Source organism: Rana temporaria, chromosome 6 (genome assembly GCF_905171775.1).
Source record: "Rana temporaria chromosome 6, aRanTem1.1, whole genome shotgun sequence".
NCBI lineage: Eukaryota > Metazoa > Chordata > Amphibia > Anura > Ranidae > Rana > Rana temporaria.
Window position 1 is genome coordinate 164,628,937 of NC_053494.1, and position 23,494 is coordinate 164,652,430.

A 23,494-nucleotide genomic window follows, 5' to 3' on the forward strand; every position below is an offset into this window, starting at 1 on the left:
GTAGGTGACGTTCACGTCGAAAGCATTGAGTTTTTGCAACGTGATTCTTAGCATGCGCGCGCATGCGCCGCACGAAGGGCCTTCATTAACATGGGGTCACAGTTAATTTAAATGTAGCCCACCCACTACATGCCTACTTTGAAATAGGCAGGGTTACGCCAGCCCATTTGCGCTACGCCGACATAACTTACGGAGCAAGTGCTTTGTGAATACTGGCCTTGCCTCACTATGTTACCTCGGCGTAGTGCAAATGGGATGCGCTACCCTGGCCAAAAGATACGCGGCTCTACATGAATCTGCCCATATGTGTATACATTAAAGGCACAGTGACACATTTAATTTTCAATCCCACTGCTGCCTGACCAAAATAATCTTATAACCCATCAATTACGTAATTAATCAATACCTCTGTGAGGACACTGCATATCTCACCTGCTACATGGAACAGATATGATAATCATACTTGATTTGTATAGCAGAATCTGACAGGTTATATTGAGGTGGGCCAAAAGACCATTCCCTGAACAAGTGCAAAGCACAGCAGAGCCTTCTAAGAAAATACAGTCTCTACATGTCTTCCATCACAAATCCCAAATATAAGGGAATTATTAAGATAGTCAGTGCATTTCTGAAACCAGAAATAGAGTACAGCAAGCCATGCTCCACTCAAAATCAGAAGCCATAACCAATTATTCCATAGACATATATGAAACAATATGGAACCCATGGGCGACCTATACTATCTCATCTAACCCAGATGATTCTCTATTGAGACCTTGGTAAGATATTGTAAGCCAGTAACATTCTGGATAAAGTTCATCAATATTATTACTATCTCTATTATGTAACGATCCCGAAGCCTTTCCTCTATCCTGTACTCCCTTTCCTATCCTATTGTTTTCATCACTTTCCACTTTCTATACTCCACATTCTGTCCTTTTTCTTTCTTTTTATATCCCACTTCTTCAAATATATAACTCAAGCTATCTCATTATATAAAATGGTAAATGTGAATATGTAAATACGATATATAATTTTGCTCCTATTGTTTTAATAATTAACATGCATAAGATCCTTCTCCCCCCTATTTCGGCTAGTTTTTAAACGGATTCATTGCTAAAATTACAATTGCTCCATAGCTATAGTTCATATCATAATTATATCTGGTTCCGTTTATATAATAATATTCTATAATATTTTATATGAGTTCAAATGTAATAGACTAACATGATTGGTTTGACTTTAACCTGCTTTCATGATTTCTTTAATATTTCTCATAGGATCTACAAAAATGTATTAGATTATTCTATGTTTCAAATACTCTCTTATTACATGATACCATTTTTCTTTTTCTGTAATCTTTTATTGTCAATTGTATCTACTGTTTTCTCTTTACTTTAAACCCAATAAACAAATTTGACAACAAGATTGTCAGTGCAGCTATGCAGATCATTCTTTTAAACCCTTTAATTTTTAATTTTTACTTTTTTTTATACATTGATTTATGTATTTTAATTAGTTTGTATGTACTTATGTTTCTTTCTATATAAATTAATTTATTTTGCAGAGTGATATAGCTACCTTGTATTTCAAAGTGGGAATAAAGAATATTAGCACCGTGTTCCTGCACACAGATGCTCAGATACCCGATGAACGATTTCTTGTTCTAATCAATGACATGCTGGCATCAGGTACTATCAGTAATTCTTAAAAAGAGTAATCCTAGTTACGATTGGAACTCATAATTGTTTTGTAAGATGAGTTATCTCTCATTGTGACAACTATTGCATTTGTCTGCTACTGTGTAGCAAGTCTGAAGGGCTTATATTGTCATAGACGTAGCAATCAGTGATGATTTCACAATGAATTATGTAGGATTTTTGGACCTGTGTAAGGTAACCTTAAGATTACTAAAGCAGTAAAATGTATGCATTTAATAGCAGTCACATTTAAAACAGGTCATGTATCAATTCAGTTAATCATTTTTTTTATGGTGTTTATTTATATATGCATTTTGTATATAAATGTCAACTAGCAAAATACACACGCACAGGTGTGCAACACTTCATATGTTTCTTAAGCCCTGTGCACACTGGCCAATGTATTAGCCAGTTCAACAGAAACCATCTGACATTCAGCCCGTGTGTACACCAGCCTGTCTGACATATGCTGGCCAAACAGCTAGCTTCTGTTGAACAGGCATTCTGGGAAACTAGCATCTGTTCGACATCCGATCGGCAGCCAATAGCTGCCAGCGCTGACCAGTGTGTTCTGGTGGGGGGGGCAGTCCCCCTATCAGAGCACAACAGCTCAGTGGGGAGATCACTGTACTAACATCAGACAGTTAGTACAGCTAGCTTGACCCTTTGGTCACGTCAATAATCTTTAGTCTTGTTGAAATTGGCGATCTTTGGGTCCCCTGTACCCGAATATTTTTATAACTGAGTATTTCTTGGTCCCTATATTCCCCCCTGTAGTCACTTTAATTCAGCGCTCTTTTATGGCCTTTGGATTGCTCTGGTGCTTTCCCTACTATTGGGGGCATTCCTAGACTCATTATCTAAACACTGCCTAATCCATCTTCCCCTGAAGAAGCCATTGTTTGGTGAAACATGTTGGGATTTGCTACCAGTAACTACTACAGGCTTATGAATACTCTGGCCAGTATTAGCAGTCACCTGTTATTCTGTTTCTTTTAAGCACCTACGATTGTGTTGTGTTATACATCTTTTCATGTAATAAATTGTTATATATTTTAACAATTTGTATCCTTATATCGTGTTGGGCACCGCTATAATCCCAATTCCCTATTCTGCCTGTTTTTACTAATACCAGGGATGGGGTGCCGGATCTTTTGAGGTCACTCAATCCACACCCTAAAACAAATTTATTTTTATCAACTTTATTTCAAGTCAAAAAGGGATGAACAACATCCCTTGTCATATAATGGGCAGTGACAGATACTCTTTACTGAGAGATCTGGGGTCTATTAGAGCCCAGATCTCCCCTTAGCCCTCAAAAGCATCTAATCATACCGAGATCAGTTTGATCAGGTGTTTTCAAGCTGGTAACGGCTTTAAAACAACAAACCAAAACGAAAAAGTGACTAAATACTAATAGCTTCCGGTTTCATACACCACAGAGATGACCAGGGAATGGTCAAGTCCTTCATCTCTATGGTTTACTGCCCCGACCATCGGTTTCAGTTAGGGAACTGGCAGGAGGGGACCACCTTCCACCACATGTAAAAGTGATTTGGTGGCTGTATAGTCGCTTGGATCACTTTTACATTATAAAGCATCGCCAGCTCTAAAAAAATAAAAATAATGCCAGGGTCATGGCTGCCCTAGTAGAACCACTGAAACCTAGTTTTAGTGGCTCTTTACCGTAGTTTTAGAGGCGATTTTCGGCTGCTAGTGGGGCTCTTTTAACCCCCTATAGCAGCCGAATAAAGGGTTAAAAGTGTCCGCAAAGCACCACAGACGAGGTGCTTTGCAGGTGCTTCAGCGGCGCTGCTCACAGATTTCAATGGGCAGGGGCGTTTTAGGAGTGGTGTATACACCTCTCCTAAAGCGCCTCGAAGAAGCTGCTTGCAGGACTTTTTTTTTTTAAGGCCTGCCAGCACAGCACCTCAGTGTGAAAGCACTCAGGATTTCACACTGGGATTGCAGATGAGGCTTTTTAAAGGCGCTTTACAAGTGCTAAAGCACCTAAAAAACGCTTCCAGTGTGAAAGGGGTCTAACTATGATTTTGGGTGAACTATCCATTAAAATAAAAAATAAATAACATATGCTTTAATAACACTAGTAAATACCTTTATTTGCTTAAACATGCAGAACTGAACTGAAAGATAATAGAGCCTATTTTCGTAAAGGAACTTTTAAGTCTGAGTTAACTATTTTTCTTTAAAACTGAATTTATTGCAAGCCATATTAGATATTAATAATTATGTATAAGATTAAAGTCCTGCTCCTAGATAATAGAGACAGCGTAATAGGGAAAAAAGGATAAAAAAAAACCCTGATAAATATGATCATGATCAAAACAGTTGAGAAATAACACATTTTAAATGAGCCCAGGGCATTGGGGTTTGAATAGGCTTCATCAGCAAATGTGAAAGGTCACTTGTGCAGATTTGTAATAGGCGCTGTCAAGTCACCCCGATGACACAAGACAAACAAGCTGCTTAATATAATGAGTTGCAATCAGCAATAATTCGGTTTATTATGATTTTTTTTTTTTTTTTAATAGGTTCTTATCTCTACTTGTTCCAGGAGGAGTCTGTGATCACTTTCACATTATGTTTTAAATATACAATTAAAGGCACAGCAACACTCATTCATCACATGAAATAATTCTGCTAAACTCTTTAAATAAGATGTAATGCTCAAAACCCTAGACTGCAATGTTTTAATTTGGCATAATTCAACACACATAGTATACTGTGTGTACGTATGTACTTATATATTAATTAATATCTGATACTGCGATTCCACGGGGTCAACTCTCTGGGCACCATGTCTGATACCTTTGAGAGACTCTTTTCCATAGAATTTTCTGTAAAAAAAATTATGAGAAAGGTTGCCAGTTATTTTCTTAACCCTCCCCATTTGCTTGGGCTTGAGACTGGCATGCAAAATGTGATAACACATACATAGCCATTTGTGGACACTTACTAAGCCCAGTTTAGACAGCAGCCAATTACGGTAACCTACCAGCTTGTTTTTGGATTGTGGCAAGAAACAGGAGTACCCAAACAGAATCCATGCAAACATACAAACTCCATGCAGATAGCATCCTGGCCAAGATTCAAACCAGGAAGCAAGTGCTGAAAGACATGCAGTTAAGCCTCGTACACACGATCAGTCCATCCTATGAGAACGGTCCAAAGGACCGTTGTCATCAGTTAACCGATGAAGCTGACTGATGGTCCGTCACGCCTACACACCATCGGTTAAATAACCGATTGTGTCAGAACGCGGTGTCGTAAAACACGACGTGCTGAGAAAAACAAAGTTCAATGCTTCCAAGCATGCGTCAACTTGATTCAGAGCATGCGCTGGTTTTTAACTGATGCTTTTGCATACTAACGATCGGTTTTGACCTATCGGTTAGGCGTCCATCGGTTAAATTTTAAAGCAAGTTCTCATTTTTTTGACCGAAGGTTAAATAACCTATGGGGCCTACACACGATCGGTTTGGACTGAAGAAAATGGTCCTTCAGACCTTTGTCCTCTGGCGATCCTATCGTGTGTACGCGGCCTAATGCTTGTTTCACACAGGCTTAAAGAGGAAGTAAACCCTCTCTTAAAAAAAAAAAAACTGCAAGACAAAGGCATAATAAGCTAGTATGCATAGCATACTAGCTCATTATGAATTACTTACCTGAGAACGAAGCCCCTGCAGCGGTCCTCGGACACCTCCTCTGTCGCCACCATGATATCCGGAAGTGACTTCTGGGTATCGATGCTCTGGCACTTAGACTGGCCGGAGCAGAGATGACATCACTCCCACGTTCCCGAGCGGGAGACGCCACTAACGGCATTCATCTTAGAAATATCTCCTTAACCGTGTAGGTTAAAGAGATATTTCTTGCACCTACAGGTAACCTTTAATCTAGGCTTACCTGTAGGTCAAAGTGGTCTGTAAGGGTTTACAACCACTTTAAGCTTGTATATAATTCATGTCAACAGCATGCTTTAGACAGAGCTTTCAGCAAGCTTTGTTGAAGCTTTTAAAGTACCATTCAGCTCCAGTTTGTAAATGTTGAACACAGAATCTAATGAGAGTGTTGATTGCTACTTTAAATACTTCAGCCCCGGAAGATTTTTCCCCTTAATGACCAGAGCGATACGGCACTGGGTCGTTTTAACTGACAATTGCATCATGCGTCATTGTACCCAAACAAAATTGACATCTTTCCCCACAAATAGAGCTTTCTTTTGGTGGTATTTGATCACCTCTGCGGTTTAAATTTTTTGCAAAAATAAAAAATAAGCGTATATTGATTGTTTTGCTCAAAAGTTATAGGCCCGGATTCACAGACACTGGCACATATTAATGCCGCCATAGCGTACCTCCTTTAAGCTACGCCGACGCAGCGCAGAGAGGCAAGCACTGAATTCACAAAGCACTTCCTCCCAAATCTGTGCTGGGTTTCCAAGGCGCAAGTGGAAGTGGGCATGAGCCATGGCTAATGAGGCGTGACCCCATGCAAATGATGGGCCGAGCACCAGACAGATACGAATCACTAACTGCGCATGCGCCGTCCCGTGGGCGCATCTCAGTGCGCATGCTCACAATCACGTCGGAACAACTGCCTAGTATACGTCCGATCACTGCCTACGGCATGGACATAACCAACGCCTAGTCATATTCACGTCCTACGTAAACTATGTAAAATACGTCGGCTTGTATTCCCTGGTGCAGCTCTTTGCATGGATGCTGCTGAGTTACACCTCCTTTATGGGGCATAACTTTACGCCGGAAGTATGACTTTACCTACACTGCGTTGGACGGACGTAAGTTTGTGAATCGGCGTATCTCCCTCATTTGCATATGTGAATAGAAAATCAATGGGAGCGCCAAATACGTCCAGCGTAAATATGCGCCCACTCTACGCCAGCGTAGGCAAGTTACGTCGGTTGGATGAAGCCTATTTTCAAGTGTATCTTCGTTTCTGAGTCCGGCGCATAGATACGACGGCGCATATTTGCACTTACGAGGCGTATCTCGAGATACATCGGCGCAAGTGCTTTGTATCCGGGCCATAGTGTCTACAAAATAGGGGATAGATTTATGACATTTTTATTATTATTATTTTTTTTACTAGTAATGGCAGCGATTTGTGATTTTTATTGGGACTGCGATATTGCGGCGGACAGATTGGACACTTTTAACACTATTTTGGGACCATTGACATTTATATAGAGATCAGCGCTAAAATAGCCACTGATTACTGTATAAATGTCACTGGCAGGGAAGGGGTTAACACTAGGGGGTGATCAAGGGTTTAACTGTGTGTTCCCTGGGTGTGTTCTAACTGTAGGTTGAATGGGCTCACTAGAACATGACAGAGATCACTGTTCCTGATGAAAGGGAACAGAATATCACTGTCATGTCAAAAGGCAGAACAGGGAAATGCCTTGTTTGCATTTCCCCATTCTGTATCTCCTTGCCACGATCACGGCCACCGCCAGAAATCGAGTCCACGGGACCCACGGGCATGTACCCCCAGTGTCGTGCGTGCGCCCTTACGGAGGGACGTATCATTTGCCCAGCTGTGCCATTGTGCTGACGTACAACGGTGTGCGGCAGTCAGCAACCAGTTAAGCAAGCTGCTAGCAGGGCTTCAGCAGGCTTTCAACAAGCATCAAGACGTTTTGATGCCTTCTAGCAGTTTGTTTAAAATGGCAATCAACACTTCCATTAGGAACTGCATTCAACATTTACAAACTGGAGCTGAATGGTACTTTAACCACTTCAATACTGGACACTTTTTTCCCTTTCCTGCCCAGGCTAAATTTTAGCTTTCAGCGCTGTCAAACTTTGAATGACAAGTGCGTGGTCATGCTACACCATACCCATTGGAAATTTGTATCATTCTTTTTACACAAATAGAGCTTTCTTTTAGGCCGGGTACTCACGACCAAACATGTATGGTGAAAGCGGTCCGTCGGACCGTTTTCACCATACATGTCTGCCAGAGGGCTTCTGTACGATGGTTGTACACACCATCGTACAGAAGTCCGCGCGTAAACAATACGCGGGGCGTGTCCGCGGTGTCGCCGCGTCGATGACGCGGTGTCGCCGCGACAATGACGCGGCGACGTGGGCGGCCCGCCTTTAAAATGCTTCCACGCATGCGTCGAAGTCATTCGACGCATGCGAGGGACGGCGGGCGCCTGGACATGTACGGTAGGTCTGTACTGACGACCGTACATGTCCGAGCGGGCAGAATTCCAGCGGACTGTTTTAAAACAAGTCCAGGAATATTTGTCTGCTGGGAAAAGGCCCGGCGGGCAAATGTTTGCTGGAATTCGGCCCGCTCGCGCCCACACACGACCAAACATGTCTGCTGAAACTGGCCTGCGGGCCAGTTTCAGCAGACATGTTTGCTCGTGAGTATGGGGCCTTAGCGGTATTTAATCACTACTGTTTTTTTTGTTTTGTTTTTTTAACAAAAACGCATTTTTCTTCATTTCTGTTATAACATTTTGCAAATAAATAATCTTTCTTCATACATTTAGGCCAAAATGTATACTGCTACATTTCTTGTCCCGATACCACTTTTTTAGGACCGAGTACCGATACTTTTTTTCATGTACTTGCCGATACCGATTACCGATACTTTTTTAATTCCATGTGGCAGTTTGACTGATGGGCCCTGATAGGTGTCACTGACTGATGGGAACAGATAGATGGCACTGATAGATGGCACTGACTGATGGGCACTGATAGGTGGCACCTATGGGCACTGGCACTGACAGGTGGCTGGCACTGATGGGCGGCACTGACAGGTGGCACTGATAGGCGGCAGTTATGGGCACTAATGGCAACCCTAATTAAAATGTAACCCCTCCTATGACCCCCAATGTGTGGGGAGGGTATTAACTTTCACTGACATTACCACATGCAGAAGGGGGTGGTGAATTAAAATTTCACGGTCATGAGGACCAATGCAAGGTGGGGTGGGGGATGAAGAGGTTAACATTCACTGCCACAAAGACCAATACATGTGGGGGGTTAACTTTCATATATATATATATATATATATATATATATTATATATATATATATTATATATATATATATATATATGAAATTCGATCAATCCTGATGTGTTTACTATTGTGATTAGTTGTGATTGACCAATGCTAATTACATGGCACAGATAGGCTGTGATTGACCCTGTCTGTACGATGTTATCACTGTGACTGATCACAGAGCTTATTACAATTGTACACAATGAAAGGCATGAATCAATTCCGTTCATTGTGTACAATTGTCATGTGATCTGCTGTGATTGGTCAAGTGATCACATGGTGCCAGCAGCGGGCCAGTACAGTGATCTGTCATCAGCTGTGTCTGGTGGACGCAGCGAGTGACAGATCACGCTCGAGCGGGGCCCGTGGAGCGTGATTCTGGAAGGACTTCATATGAGGTCCTCCCAGGATAACAGGGTTACAGCTCGGCCTTCATATTACAATGAAGGAAGGGGTTAAAAGCTCAAACAAAGTTGCTGAAAGCTCTGCAAATGCTTTGGTAAAGCTTGCTGCTCACATGGCTCTTATACAAGCTGAAGCTCGTGCGAAACAGGCCTAGTTTGTAACTAATGGCTGACCCTCATTTTTTTCCAGATTTATACTATGGTTATGATATGTTAGTCATGAGAGGAATATGTGGGTTGTTATTGCTTGCCTCTTTCTGAAAATGCTAGTTGCCTAGCTGTCAATAGCTTCAATACTTCAGACCCAGAGCATGCAACAAAATAAAGTGTTTCTAAACCCAAACACTAAACACAAGTATATTGCTGTACATGTTCCGTCATAGTCAAAAAGTTCAAGTAAAAGCATACCTACGAATTATGCAGATAAGGACTTCTGACTTTACTTTAACACTCCTGACCTCCATGTTTACTCTGGTCAGTGGTTTAGAATATATTAAAGCATTTCTTCACTTCATCTGAGCACCACAAACGAAAAACTCAATTTCATACATTTTTAATATTTAAAGCAAACTCCCCCATTCATCCATGTCTCCACACTTTTAGCTGAAGCATGCATGCAGGAGGGTGTGCTTAACCACTTCCATACAGGGCATTTTCACCCCCTTCCTGCCCAGACCAATTTTTTGTTTTCAGCACTGTCGCACTTTGAATGACAATTGCGCGGTCGTGCGACGTGGCTCCCAAACAAAATTGACGCCTTTTTTTCCCCACAAATAGAGCTTTCTTTTGGTGGTATTTGATCACCTCTGCGGTTTAAATTTTTTGCGCTATAAACAAAAGAAGAGCGACAATTTTGAAAAAAACACAATATCTTTTACTTTTTGATTTAATAAATATCATAATTTTTTTAAAAATAAAAAAATGTTCCTCAGTGTAGACCGATACGTATTCTTCTGCATATTTTTGCGCGTATTTGATCGGTTTGCGCAAAAGTTCTAGCATCTACAAAATAGGGAATAGAATTATGGCATTTTTTTTTTTTTTTACTAGTAATGGCGGCGATCTGCGATTTTTTTTATTGTGACCGTGACATTGCGGCGGACACATCGGACACTTTTGACACGTTTTTGGGACCATTCACATTTACACAGCGATTAGTGCTATAAAACTGCAATGATTACTGAGTAAATGTGACTGACAGGAAAGGGGTTAACACTAGGGGGCACTGAAGGGGTTAAATATGTTCCCTAAAGTGTGTTCTAACTGTAGGGGGAGGGGGACTCACAAGGGGAGGAGATCGATGTGTGTTCCTCTGTACTGGGAACACACATCAGTCTCCTCACCGCTGACAGGACATGGATCTGTGTGTTTACACACACAGATCCATGGTCCTGCCGTGATTGCGGGCAATTGCGGGTGCCCGGCGGACATCACGGCCGCCGGGCACGCGCACCGGGTCCCGAGCAATGCGGCGGGGGCGCCCCCTAGCCGCCCGAGAAGGCTAGGACGTCATATGACGTCCAGTCTGAGAGACGGGGTGTTCCCGCCGATGTCATTTTACAATGACTCGGTAGGGAACAGGTTAAAGGGGTTGTAAAGGTTAAAAAAAAAATCCCTAAATAGTTTCCTTTACCTTTACCTAGTGCAGTCCTCCTTCACTTACCTCATCCTTCGATTTTGCTTTTAAATGTCTTATTTCTTATGAGAAATTCTCACTTGCTGTTCTTCTGTCTGTAACTACACACGGTAATGCAAGGCTTTCTCCCTGGTGTGGAGAAAGCCTCTTGAGGGAGGAGGGGGCGAGCAGGAGTGTCAGGACGCCCACTAACACACAGCTCATTTCTCTATCTGCAAAGTAGAGAGTGTCCTGACACTCCTGCTCGCCCCCTCAAGAGGATTTCTCCTCCACACCAGGGAGAAAGCCTTGCATTACTGTGTGTAGTTACGGACAGAAGAACAGGAAGTGAGGATTTCTCAGAAGAAATAAGGACATTTAAAAGCAAAATCGAAGGATGAGGTAAGTGAAGGAGGACTGCACTAAGGTAAAGGAAGCTATTTAGGAAAAAAATTTTTACCTTTACAACCCCTTTAACTGAGAAAACCCCTCCTCCCCTCCTGAAGGCTCCTGGGATGCATGACATAATTTGCCTAGGTAAGAAACCAGGAAGTAAGTTTAAAACAAGTAATTATAATATACTTTTCTATCTACTTACTGCCTGCTTGATAGAAGGATGCCATCAGACATGTGCTAGAAGCCTTGCTATACTCTACCAACAAGAGTGTCATGGACTTCCATGCTGCAAGTGTGAGGGCCACTGCAGTTGGTACAGCGCTCCACCTGAGGCATTGAAAGAGGAATAGGAGTCACCATTAGCCCATATCAGCTGAGACATCTCCACACACGCTGAACCCTTGGGGAGACCAAACAGCTAGCCCACGATTTCCAAGATCTAGCGGGAAAAAATAGAGGAAAAATAGAGGGACTTACGAGTTCGGTGCTCGTGGATACGAGCCTGAGATCTCTCACCTACACGTGAGTGCACTCCCACTCGTCAAGACCCCAATTAACAGCCCCCTTTGTGACGTTATTTCACCATCAGCTTTTTGTTGTCTTTTTACTTTGTTTTTTCATATAACACACTGGACGGAGATCTTCATGTGCTATCTATCTGTGGACTATAAGCATCTAGACCAGGTTGATCTAAACATATTGCGGTCAATTTGAGGTGAGCAGCTGGGTCCACCAGAGGTGTATACATGTAATCTTGGTGTTGGCTCAACTACTCTATCCCACTCACACTCCGGATCCAAGGGTCTTATATATACTTTTTCTAGAACTACCTTCCGTGCTTTTTCCTTAAAAGTGTGCGTATTTTGTGTATTATTATTTATACAACACTTGCACCGTTGGAGATTGGATTCACTATTGATGAAACACACCCATACACGGCAGAATTGTGCCAGATCTGGACTTTTTCAGAGTGCCGGATTTTATTAAGGATTGTCCTTTTGTGATTTACTGTTATTTTATATGTTAGATAATATTATCCTCACTAGTTACTTTGTAGTATATCACCCTATTTCATTATTTGTCTCTCATATTTTACAGCGCAAGTATTTTATTTGACACATTTTACTATCTACTTACTAATGCTAGCAGCATGAGGATTACAAATAATCAATGTTGATTGGGAGACTGAAGTTCCAGCTAAGACCTTCAGAAGGATTTTGAATGGCATTTTCCATACTTCCGTTATGAATGGTTTACTTTAAAAGGCAGAGAATTTAGTAGTTTGTAAATCCTTTTGGTAATTATACCTTAGTGGGACTGTTCATCAATGTCCTGTTCATCAATGTGTACCTACAATCCCTGCCTGGTGTTTGTGTGCCCACCTTGTGTATATTTGTTCTGTGTAGGAGAAATCCCGGATCTTTTTAGTGAAGAGGAGATGGACAACATTGTGTCTTCAGTCAGAATGGAACTACGCGCTCTCGGCCTCCCCGACTCGCGAGATAACTGCTGGCAGTTCTTTATTGACAGGATCCGTCGGCAGCTGAAGGTGGGTATAAAATAATGACACTGGGATTGTGAGAGCCCAGCCTTTCAAAGAGAGGAAAACAATGATAAATGTCCTTGCCTCAATCTACAATGTATCTAGGTGATATATTGTCCCATTTTAATCGTCCTTTAAACATTATCACTTTGTTTTCACAGGTTGGGAGGAAATAAAGGATTTCTGTTATGTGTATGCTATTTTTGTTGTCTTAAAAAAAGACAAACCGCGATTCTGAATTTATGGATGTTGTTTCAGTTTGGCTTCTGCTGTTGAATGATAAGAAGATGCATATTGTGCTTTGTAAAGTTGCAGTGTTTCCTATGAAATAATCCAGCTTCCCTCGTGTCCTCATACAGGCAACTCCTTATAAAATCTGTGTGTAGCTTTGGTATAAGCAAGGATACCAAGCTTGCACCACTGTAGTAGTTATGGATGGACTATTTAAACCCAAAATATTTTTATTTTTGTTTTTGACATTTCTCCTTGTATACAGTTTTCTTAACCACTTAACCGGTAATGGATTGTTTTCCTTTTTCGCACACATTTTTTTTAAACCCCCAGAATATTATATGTTGTACAGGCCCAGTATTATAAAAAGATGGTAGTTGCAGGTTTTTTTGTGGCATGATATTTGCGCATCTGTTCATCAAATCCATATTTTCAATAAAATAAAACTAAAATAAACTAAACTAAAAAACCCCCAAAAATTTTAGTGCACACAAACAAGATATACCGTATGTGCCGGCGTAATGGGCGACTGGGCGTATAAGACGACCCCCTATTTTTCCAGTGAAAACATAGGGCCAGATTCACGTAGAATCGCGGCGGCGTAACGTATCGCAAGTTTTCATCGCAAGTGCCTGATTCACAAAGCACTTGCGAGAAAACTTACGCTGGCGGCCTCCGGCGTAAGCCCGCGTAATTCAAAGGGGTGTGTGCCATTTAAATTAGGCGCGCTCCCGCGCCGGACCTACTGCGCATGCTCCCTTTTGAATTTCCAGCCGTGCTTTGCACGAAGTGACGTAATTTTTTCGAACGGCGACGTGCGTAGCGTACTTCCGTATTCCCGGGCGTCTTACGCAAGAAGGAAAAATATTTACATTTCGACGCGGGAACGACGGCCATACTTTATACAGCACATACGTGTGCTGTGTAAAGTTAGGGCACCTAAAACGATGACTAACTTTGCGATGGGAAAACTAGACTAGCAGCAACGTAGCGAACGCGAAAAACCGTTGTGGATCGCCGTAACTACTAATTTGCATACCCGACGCTGGTTTACGACGCAAACTCCCCCCAGCGGCCGGCGCGGTATTGCATCCTAAGATCCGACAGTGTAAAACAATTACACCTGTCGGATCTTAGGGCTAACTATGCGTAACTGATTCTATGAATCAGTCGCATAGTTAAGAAGACCCTAAAACAGAGATACGACGGCGTATCAGGAGATACGCCGTCGTATCTCTTTTGTGAATCTGGGCCATAGGTTTTGGGCTATACTCACCGTATAAGACTACCCCCCCTTCTGAGGCAACACCATTTTAAAAAAAAAAAAAAAACATTAGAAACATTAAAAAACACAAAAGCAAGAATGCCAGTTACACATCTGCCATGCTGTGATATGTCATACAGTAAATCAAACATTAATAACACAGACAGAGATTTCTTGAATGCCACACCTCTGGAAAGTAGAATTTTTCTAACCAAACTTATGCCACCTTTTGGTTACATTCTATGGGAATTGTCTACTAAAATGCATTTAATAAATGTATTAAAATGCACTAGTAATACAACCACCCCCTTGTCCTATGTCCCAGATTCACCTGTTCCTCTTGGGTGCCTGGGACCTCAAAGGCAAACAGCAGGATGTATAGTAATGGGAGATCAGTGAATGGATTTACCCTGTGAAGTATGGTGAGCGTGAGCGATGTATTCTTTTACTGAATACAAAGCCTGCTTGGATTGGCAGAGGCTGTAGCATCATCAGCCAGTGCCTCTCTCTCTCTCTCTCTCTCTCTCTCTCTCTGTTACTCCAATCCAAGCAGGCTCTGTATTCATTAATAGAATACATTGCTCGCCGGGATTGGCTCAGCGGAAGCCACCTACAGTATTACCGGACATCCAGCGGGCATCCAGGGGGCTGACATCCATCGGGCAGCATTCTATACCCGGCGTATAAGACGACCCCCGATTTTTGGGCATTTTTCGTGTAAAGGGTAGTCTTATACAACAGAAAATATGGTAATCCCTGATTTTTTGGGAAAAAATAAAATAAAGGGTTGTGTTGGGAAAATGGATACCAAATATGTCAAGCCTTTAAGTTTTATATTTCATACTTAATGGGCAGCTGTGGAAGATGACCGTCACAGCAGTAGTTCATGAAAGGGCAAGAAAGGAAATAAGACCAAAAATGTTGAAAAAAATAAACAATATTTTCTACTTTCTGTTATAAAACATATCCAAAGTCACATTTCTTCATACATTTAGCCAAAATATATTCTGCTACATGTCTTTAATAAAACAAAAATATTCAGTTTTTTAAACATTTTACATTTGTTTTTAAACTTTTTTACATCCCATCATCAGAGTAGTTAATTATCACCATAGTGACACTGTACTCTTCTGTGTGTGTGTGGGGGGGGGGGGGGCTGATTATCATCATATGCATATGTATAAGCAATAGTTTTAAGCTGTCATGAATGGATTTTCCTTTCATGAACAGCTTACTTTTGATGCAGCAGAAACATTGCACCCTAGGAAGGAGTAGTCCCCAAACGATTGCCATCAGAAATATTTTGTATCAGGGTAACTAACCAACCATAAGGGTACTATTGGTCCACATTGTGTAATGAAGATTTGGATATACACTTTGACATTGTTTGCTATATATCAGTAGAAACCCATAAATTATAATTTTACTTGTTGCCTCATATTGCGCTTTGCATTAGTACATAACATATGATTTTTTTTTTTAACTGATCTCCTACTCACTGATATACGAAAAAGACTAATGCCGCGTACACAAGATCATTTTTCGGGTTGTAAAAAATTTAGTTTTTTAAAAATGTCATTTAAAATGATCGTGCGTGGGCTTCAGAGCATTTTTCGGGTTCTGAAAAACTAAAAAAAAAAAAATTGGAATATGCTCTATTTTTTTATTTTTTTGGGGTTGTAAAAAATGATCGTGTGTGGGCTTTAACGACGTGAAAAACCCGCGCATGCTCAGAAGCAAGTTATGAGACGGGAGCGCTCATTCTGGTAAAACTACCGTTCGTAATGGAGTAAGCACATTCATCACGCTGTAACAGACAGAAAAGCGCGAATCGTCTTTTACGAACACGAAATCAGCAAAAGCAGACCCAAGGGTGGCGTCATCCGCATGGAACTTTCCCTTTATAGTGCCGTCGTACACAAAAATTTTTTTTTCTAGAGGCTGAAAACTCCTTGCAGACATGGGGCTTCTAGCTGCTGTGTGTCCCTCCCAGCATTTTAGTGCATCCAGGACGAACAGGTACAGCATCCAGCCCGGCTGCCTGTCAAAATGTATGACATGTTGCGGCTGGATGGGGCTAAACCCTGTACTGGAAAATGCTTATTTTTGGGCCTATGCATTCAGGGGCCAATGCCTGGAGCGCAGGTCTTTCACATTCTAGGAATTCATCTTAGAGCTCTAAAGCGTGAGTATCACTTAATACAGTGTTCAGTCTCATCCAGCTGCAGTCTGTCATAGACTTTAACAGGCTGCAGGAAAGCAAGACTGGACACTGCACCGTCTTTTCTGGGTGCACTAAATGCAGAGAGAAACACACAGCAGCTAGATGCACCCATGGGCGTCCGCTCCATAGGGCAAGGGGGGTCATTTGACAGAACTGGCCATGGGGCCCCTTTATCCGGCAACTGCAGCGCTCCCCTCCTTCTGTCCTCCGGCTCTCGTATCTGGAGCTGGGTCTGTGTGCATCTATGTCATGGAGCTGGGTCTGTGTGCAAGGCCCCACCCCCCTAGTTCGGCTTGTCTGATAGTCTTCTAGTGTTCCGCCTATCACACAAGCCGAGCTAGGGGGGGCAGGACCTTACACACAGACCCAGCTCCGTGACATACGATACGAGCGCCAGAGGACAAAGGGAGGGGAGCGCCGTTTTATAACGTTTACAAGGGCTGTGCTTTGTTTGTTCCAACATCTGTTGCCACAGGTAACACTAGACTATTTCTGATGTGTTTTTAGCAAGTCTGGAAACGCAGAGCAAACACAACACAGAGTTGTAGCCTACAGCATAGTTTCTAGTTGTCCCTTAGAGTGCCTGTCCTCTTCTGGAATCAAATCCTGTGTCCCTCATTCCAAAAGGTTCCTCTTTTAGACCTGAAATAAATATACTGTCAATATAGTGTAGTGTTTCAGTCAAAAAAAAGGGGTGCTGTGTATGTAAAGGGGTCCAGGGATGCAGGGTGCTGTGTAATGTAAAGGGGTCCAGTGATGCAGGGTGCTGTGTAATGTAAAGGGGGGCCAGTGGTGCAGGGTGCTGTGTAATGTAAAGGGGTCCAGAGCTGTGGGGTGCTGTGTAATGTAAAGGGGTCCAGAGGTGCAGTTGTGGAGGAGGGGACACAGTAGTGACAAAGAGATATTGAAAGATGCCGGGGGGGTGTTTTACATTTACCGTGGGGGGGTGCGCTTTTAACCCCCGCTTGTGGTCGAAGAAAGGGTAAAATGCGACTGTGTATCGCTGCTGCTGAAGCGCCCCCCTCTGAAAAAATGTCAGCGGATGCCCATGGATGCCCATGGATGCCTATGTACCTGGGGCCTAAATATAAGCTTCTCATTAGCAAAGTGTTGCAATAAAGCTCAGTTTTTTTAATCCAGAGGCAAACACAGCTCCAGTTTAAACGCTTTTCTACATTATTCCATTCCACTACTAACAGCAATGACTCTCTGCATATACTCTGTAAAGTGCTGTGTAATAAATCAGCACTATATAATGGCAATATATAAGCAAAAGTGGACATTTCTGTAACTAATACAAAATTTGAAACCATGTGCATTTGTATAAAGGTATTTTGGGAATTGTAGTTTTTCATTTTCTAGATAGACACAGATCCTGTCTATTTTAAAGTACATTGTAGTTTATTACATCTATATAGAGCCCAGTTAGGTTTCCTTTCAGGACTCTATTTTGTTAAAGGAACTAAATTCTGGAATCAAGGCACCCTATTTTGCAGCTTGGGCACCTATTAGCACTTTTTTTTCCATTGATCAAGTTGTGGATTGAAGTTTGAACCATTCCCACTGTGCAGAGTTCACATGGAGCCATAAAAGTGTGTGAAATCTGGGGGAGGGGACGCAAGCATAATAGCCTCCCAAAGTTTGCCTTCTGCGTTTTTTTATCTTGTTGCTTGCTTTCAAGTGCAGCTCACAGAGTCACTGATCACATAACGAAATTGAATTATTGAGTCCCTTTTAGCTTTTTCAGAAGTACATACATCCTCTGCTGGGCAGTCTACATGCAATACAATTACAGCAGTCACATTGCAATTGTGTTATGGATTTAGCATTTAACAAGCATGACCTGAATATAAAGCAGACATATTTGTAAGAAAATACTTCTTGGGTGTAGTTTCTACTAATCTATCAGTGTCAGGATTAAGATTACAGGGCCAGATCCTCAAAAGAGATACTCCGACTTAACTGCTGTTCAGTCTGTGGTGTAACTTTGGAAACGATCCTCAAAAGGCTTTTTCCAAAGTTAGACAAAGGGGCAGATCCACAAAAACCTGACGTAACTTAAAAATCCAATTTAAGTTACACTGCCTTAAAAGTTTCTACCTAAGTGCCTGATCCACAAAGCACTTATCTAGAAATTTCAGGCTGTGTAACTAAAATTCCGCGGCGCAAGGCGTTCCTATTCAAATGGGAGCGAGTCCCATTTAAATGAGGCGCGCTCCCCGCGCCGGCCGTACTGCGCATGCGCGCCGGCCGTACTACGCATGCGCGAAGTTACGTTACGCCGAGTTTTGAGGATCGCGACGGCTTAAAGTTGCGTCGGGGATAAAAAAAAATGACAGCGGCATGCATTCCTGAGGGAGAACTCCATGCCCATTTTCAAAGAAAAAACGGCATGGGTTCCCCCCCCAGGAGCATACCAGGCCCTTAGGTCTGGCATGGGTTGTAAGGAGACCCCCCCACGCCGAAAAATTGACGTAGGGGGTCCCCCTACAATCCATACCAGACCCGTATCCAAAGCAACGCTACCCGGCCGGCCCGGAAGGGAGTGGGGACGAGCGAGCGCCCCCCCCCCTCCTGAGCCGTGCCAGGCCGCGTGCCCTCAACATGGGGGGGTTGGGTGCTCTGGGGCAGGGGGGCGCACTGCGGGCCCCCCCACCCCAGAGCACCCTGTCCCCATGTTGATGAGGACAGGACCTCTTCCCGACAACCCTTGCCATTGGTTGTCGGGGTCTGCGGGCGGAGGCTTATCGGAATCTGGAGTCCCCTTTAATAAGGGGGCCCCCAGATACCGGCCCCCCACCCTAAGTGAATGGATATGGGGTACATCGTACCCCTATCCATTCACCTGGAGGCAAAAAGTAAAAGTTAATAAACACACAACACAAGGCTTTTTAAAATATTTTATTATTCTGCTCCGGACGCCCCCCCTGTCTTCGTTATTAGCTCAATTACCAGGGGGGGCTTCTTCTTCCGCTCTCCGGGGGGGGCTTCTCCGGACTCCGGGGGTCTTCTTCCATCTTCTCCCCTCTTCCGCTCTTGACTCGGCGAACCCCGGTTCTTCTGCAGCTCTCCGGTGCCTTCTTCTTCAGCGCTGGCTGCCTGCTATGTTTGTGTGTTAGCTCGATTTCTAACAGGCAGCCAGCGCGGTCTTCTGTGGCGTCAGGGTCTTCTCTTCCTTTCTTTCCGATGTTGCCTCGTCGCCTCTTGTCGCTGTAATGATGGAAGCGCGCCTTGCATCCCATTTATATAGGCATCACCGTCCCATCATGCTCCGGTAGGTACCCACGTGGTGGGTGCACGTGGGTAGGCACCCACCACGTGGGTACCTGCCGGAGCATGATGGGACGGTGATGCCTATATAAATGTGATGCAAGGCGCGCTTCCATCATTACAGCGACAACAGGCGACGAGGCAACATCGGAAGAAAGGAAGAGAAGACCCTGACGCCACAGAAGACCGCGCTGGCTGCCTGTTTGAAATCGAGCTAACACACAAACATAGCAGGCAGCCAGCGCTGAAGAAGAAGGCACCGGAGAGCTGCAGAAGAACCGGGGGTTCGCCGAGTCAAGAGCGGAAGAGGGGAGAAGATGGAAGAAGACCCCCGGAGTCCGGAGAAGCCCCCCCCGGAGAGCGGAAGAAGAAACCCCCCCCGGAGAGCGGAGAAGACCCCGGAGAGCGGAAGAAGAAGCCCCCCTGGTAATTGAGCTAATAACGAAGACAGGGGGGCGTCCGGAGCAGAATAATAAAATATTTTAAAAAGCCTTGTGTTGTGTGTTTATTAACTTTTACTTTTTGCCTCCAGGTGAATGGATAGGGGTACGATGTACCCCATATCCATTCACTTAGGGTGGGGGGCCGGTATCTGGGGGCCCCCTTATTAAAGGGGACTCCCAGATTCCGATAAGCCTCCGCCCGCAGACCCCGACAACCAATGGCAAGGGTTGTCGGAAGAGGTCCTGTCCTCATCAACATGGGACAGGGTGCTCTGGGGTGGGGGGGGCCCGCAGTGCGCCCCCCGGCCCCAGAGCACCCAACCCCCCATGTTGAGGGCACGCGGCCTGGCACGGCTCAGGAGGGGGGGGGGCGCTCGCTCGTCCCCACTCCTTTCCTGGCCGGCCGGGTAGCGTGCTTTGGATACGGTCTGGTATGGATTGTAGGGGGACCCCCTACGTCAATTTTTCGGCGTGGGGGGGTCTCCTTACAACCCATGCCAGACCTAAGGGCCTGGTATGCTCCTGGGGGGGGAACCCATGCCGTTTTTTTCTTGAAAATTGGCATGGAGGTCTCCCTCAGGAATGCATGCCGATGTCATTTTTTTTCCCCGACGCAACTTTAAGCCGTCGCGATCCTCAAAAACTCGGGCGTAACGTAACTTCGCGCATGCGCAGCACGGCCGGCGCGGGAGCGCGCCTCATTTAAATGGGACTCGCCCATTTGAATAGGAACGCCTTGCGCCGGCGGAATTTTAGTTACACAGCCTGAAATTTCTAGATAAGTGCTTTGTGGATCAGGCACTTAGGTAGAAACTTTAAGGCAGTGTAACTTAAATTGGATTTTTTAAGTTACGTCAGGTTTTTGTGGATCTGGCCCATTATGTTTATAGAATTGAAGATTAAAAAAAAAAAACAGAAGTAAAACTGATTATTTTCACAGCTGATTTCTCAGCAATGGGGGTCATCTTGCTTCCAAATGGGATACTATGTAACAACAGCACATTCAAGCATTCCATGCTCTTCTCCAAGCTAATTATAAATGAGCATGACCTGCCTCTAAAAAATGTCTGACCACTGGAAGTTTTTACTAATTAGATTTAATAGTATAACCTTGTTATGCAGTTCTATCATGGCCTATTTAGGGCCCCAGGGACACTCAATCATATACAGTTGTGCTCATAAGTTTACATACCCTGGCAGAATTTATGATTTCCATTTTTCAGAGAATATGAATAACACAAAATCATTTATTTCACTCATGGTTAGTGTTTGGCTGAAGCCATGTATTATCAATCAACTGTGTTTACCCTTTTAAATCATAATGACAACAGAAACTACCTATATTACCCTGATCAAAAGTTTTCATACTCTGGTGATTTTGGCCTGATAACATGCACACAAATTGAAACAAAGGGGATTTAATGGATATTAAAGGCAACCATCTTCACCTGTTTGCTTGTAATTAGTGTGTGTGTGTATAAAAGGTCAATGAGTTTCTGGACTCCTGACAGACCCTTGCATCTTTCATCCAGTGCTGCAAAAGAATTGTCAAAGGATCTGCCGGGAGGGGGGAGCTGAACTGTATAAAACAGGAAAGAGATATAAAAAGATATCAAAGGAATTGAGAATGCCAATCAGCAGCAGTGTTCAAACTCGAATCAAGAAGTGGAAAATGAGAGGTTCTGTTGAAACCAAACAATGGTCAGGTAGACTCAGTTAGAAAAATTGTTCGGGATGCAAAGAAAACCCCACAAATAACTTCAGGTGAAATACAGGACTCTCTGAAAACATGTGGTGTGGCTGTTTCAAGATACACAATAAGGAGGCACTTGAAGAAAGATGGGCTGCATGGTTGAGTCGCCAGAAGAAAGCCATTACTACGCAAATGCCACAAATTATCCCGTTACAATATGTCAAACAGCACAAAGACAAGTCTCAAACCTTCTGGCACAAAGTCATTTGTGATGAGACCAAAATTAAGCTTGTTGGCCACAACCATAAACGCTACATTTGGAGAGGAGTCAACAAGGCCTATGATGGAAGGTACACCATTTCTACTGTGAAACATGGAGGTGGATCACTGATGATTTGGGGATGGGTAAGCTACAAAGGCACAGAAAATGTGGTCAAAATTGATGGCAAGATGAATGCAGTATGTTATCAAAAAGTACTGGATGAATATTTGCATTTATCAGCCAGGTAGCTGCGCGTGGGACTTACTTTGACATTCCAATATGACAATGATCCAAAAACACAAGGCCAAGTCGACCTGTCATTGGCTACAACAGAATAAAGTGAAGGTTCTGGAGTGGCCATCTCAGTCTCCTGACCTCAATATCATTGAGACACTCTGGGGAGATCTCAAACATGTGGTTAATGCAAGACAGGAACTGGTGCTTTTTGTCAAGAGGAATGGGCAGCTTTTCCATCTGAGAAGATAAAGAGCCTCATCCACAAATACCACAAAAGACTTCAAGCTGTCATTAATGTTAAAGGGGGGAATACATGGTATTAAGAACAGGGGTATGTAAACTTTTGATCAAGGTCATTTGGGTAGTTTCTGTTGTGATTATGATATAAAAAGATTAAACACAGTTGACTGATAATAAATGTCTTCAGCCAAACACTAACCATTAGTGAAAGAAATGTGCCAGAGTATGTAAACTTATAAGCACAACTGTATATAATGTATTGGTTAACATGTCAAAAAATGTGAGATACAAAACTTCCTTAGTGTTTTTAAAAAATTCTTAATAACATAACAGCACTCATGCTGAACAAGGAAAGAACCCAATCTGTGGGTACAACTTAGTGTAGCTTGTTGTGCCATCAATTTTGGAAGGTCAGCTCTAACCAGTCTGTCCCTAATGGTCTGATTGCAACAAAATGCCTGTACTGGAGGCACCTGAAAATCCAAGATCTGTGAATAAGCCTCTCCAAGAGAACATCAATTATGGCACAAAATGGAAAGAGTATAAAGTGTACTATAGTACAAATATACAATATACAAATATATAGTACAAATATAGAGTATAAAGTGTAATATAAGAGCGTCAGCTTGCTCACCACTATGGCTAGGTGATGTCACAGGCTCGGTTCCTCCCGTCTGCACGCATATTAACCTCTAATTGGACTTCCTCTTCAGATGCAGCCACAGTAGTGAGCAAGCGGACGCTCTTATATTATACACATGCAAATGTTTTTTATCTTGTAAGTAACCTCTTTAAGCAGGGGTTTTAATAAATTTGAAAACAGAGAGCACTATGCTTCCTGTATTTTTGATTACATGACACTGAAAAAAAGAACCTAGGAGTGGAGGAGAGTCCAAGGAGAGAGGC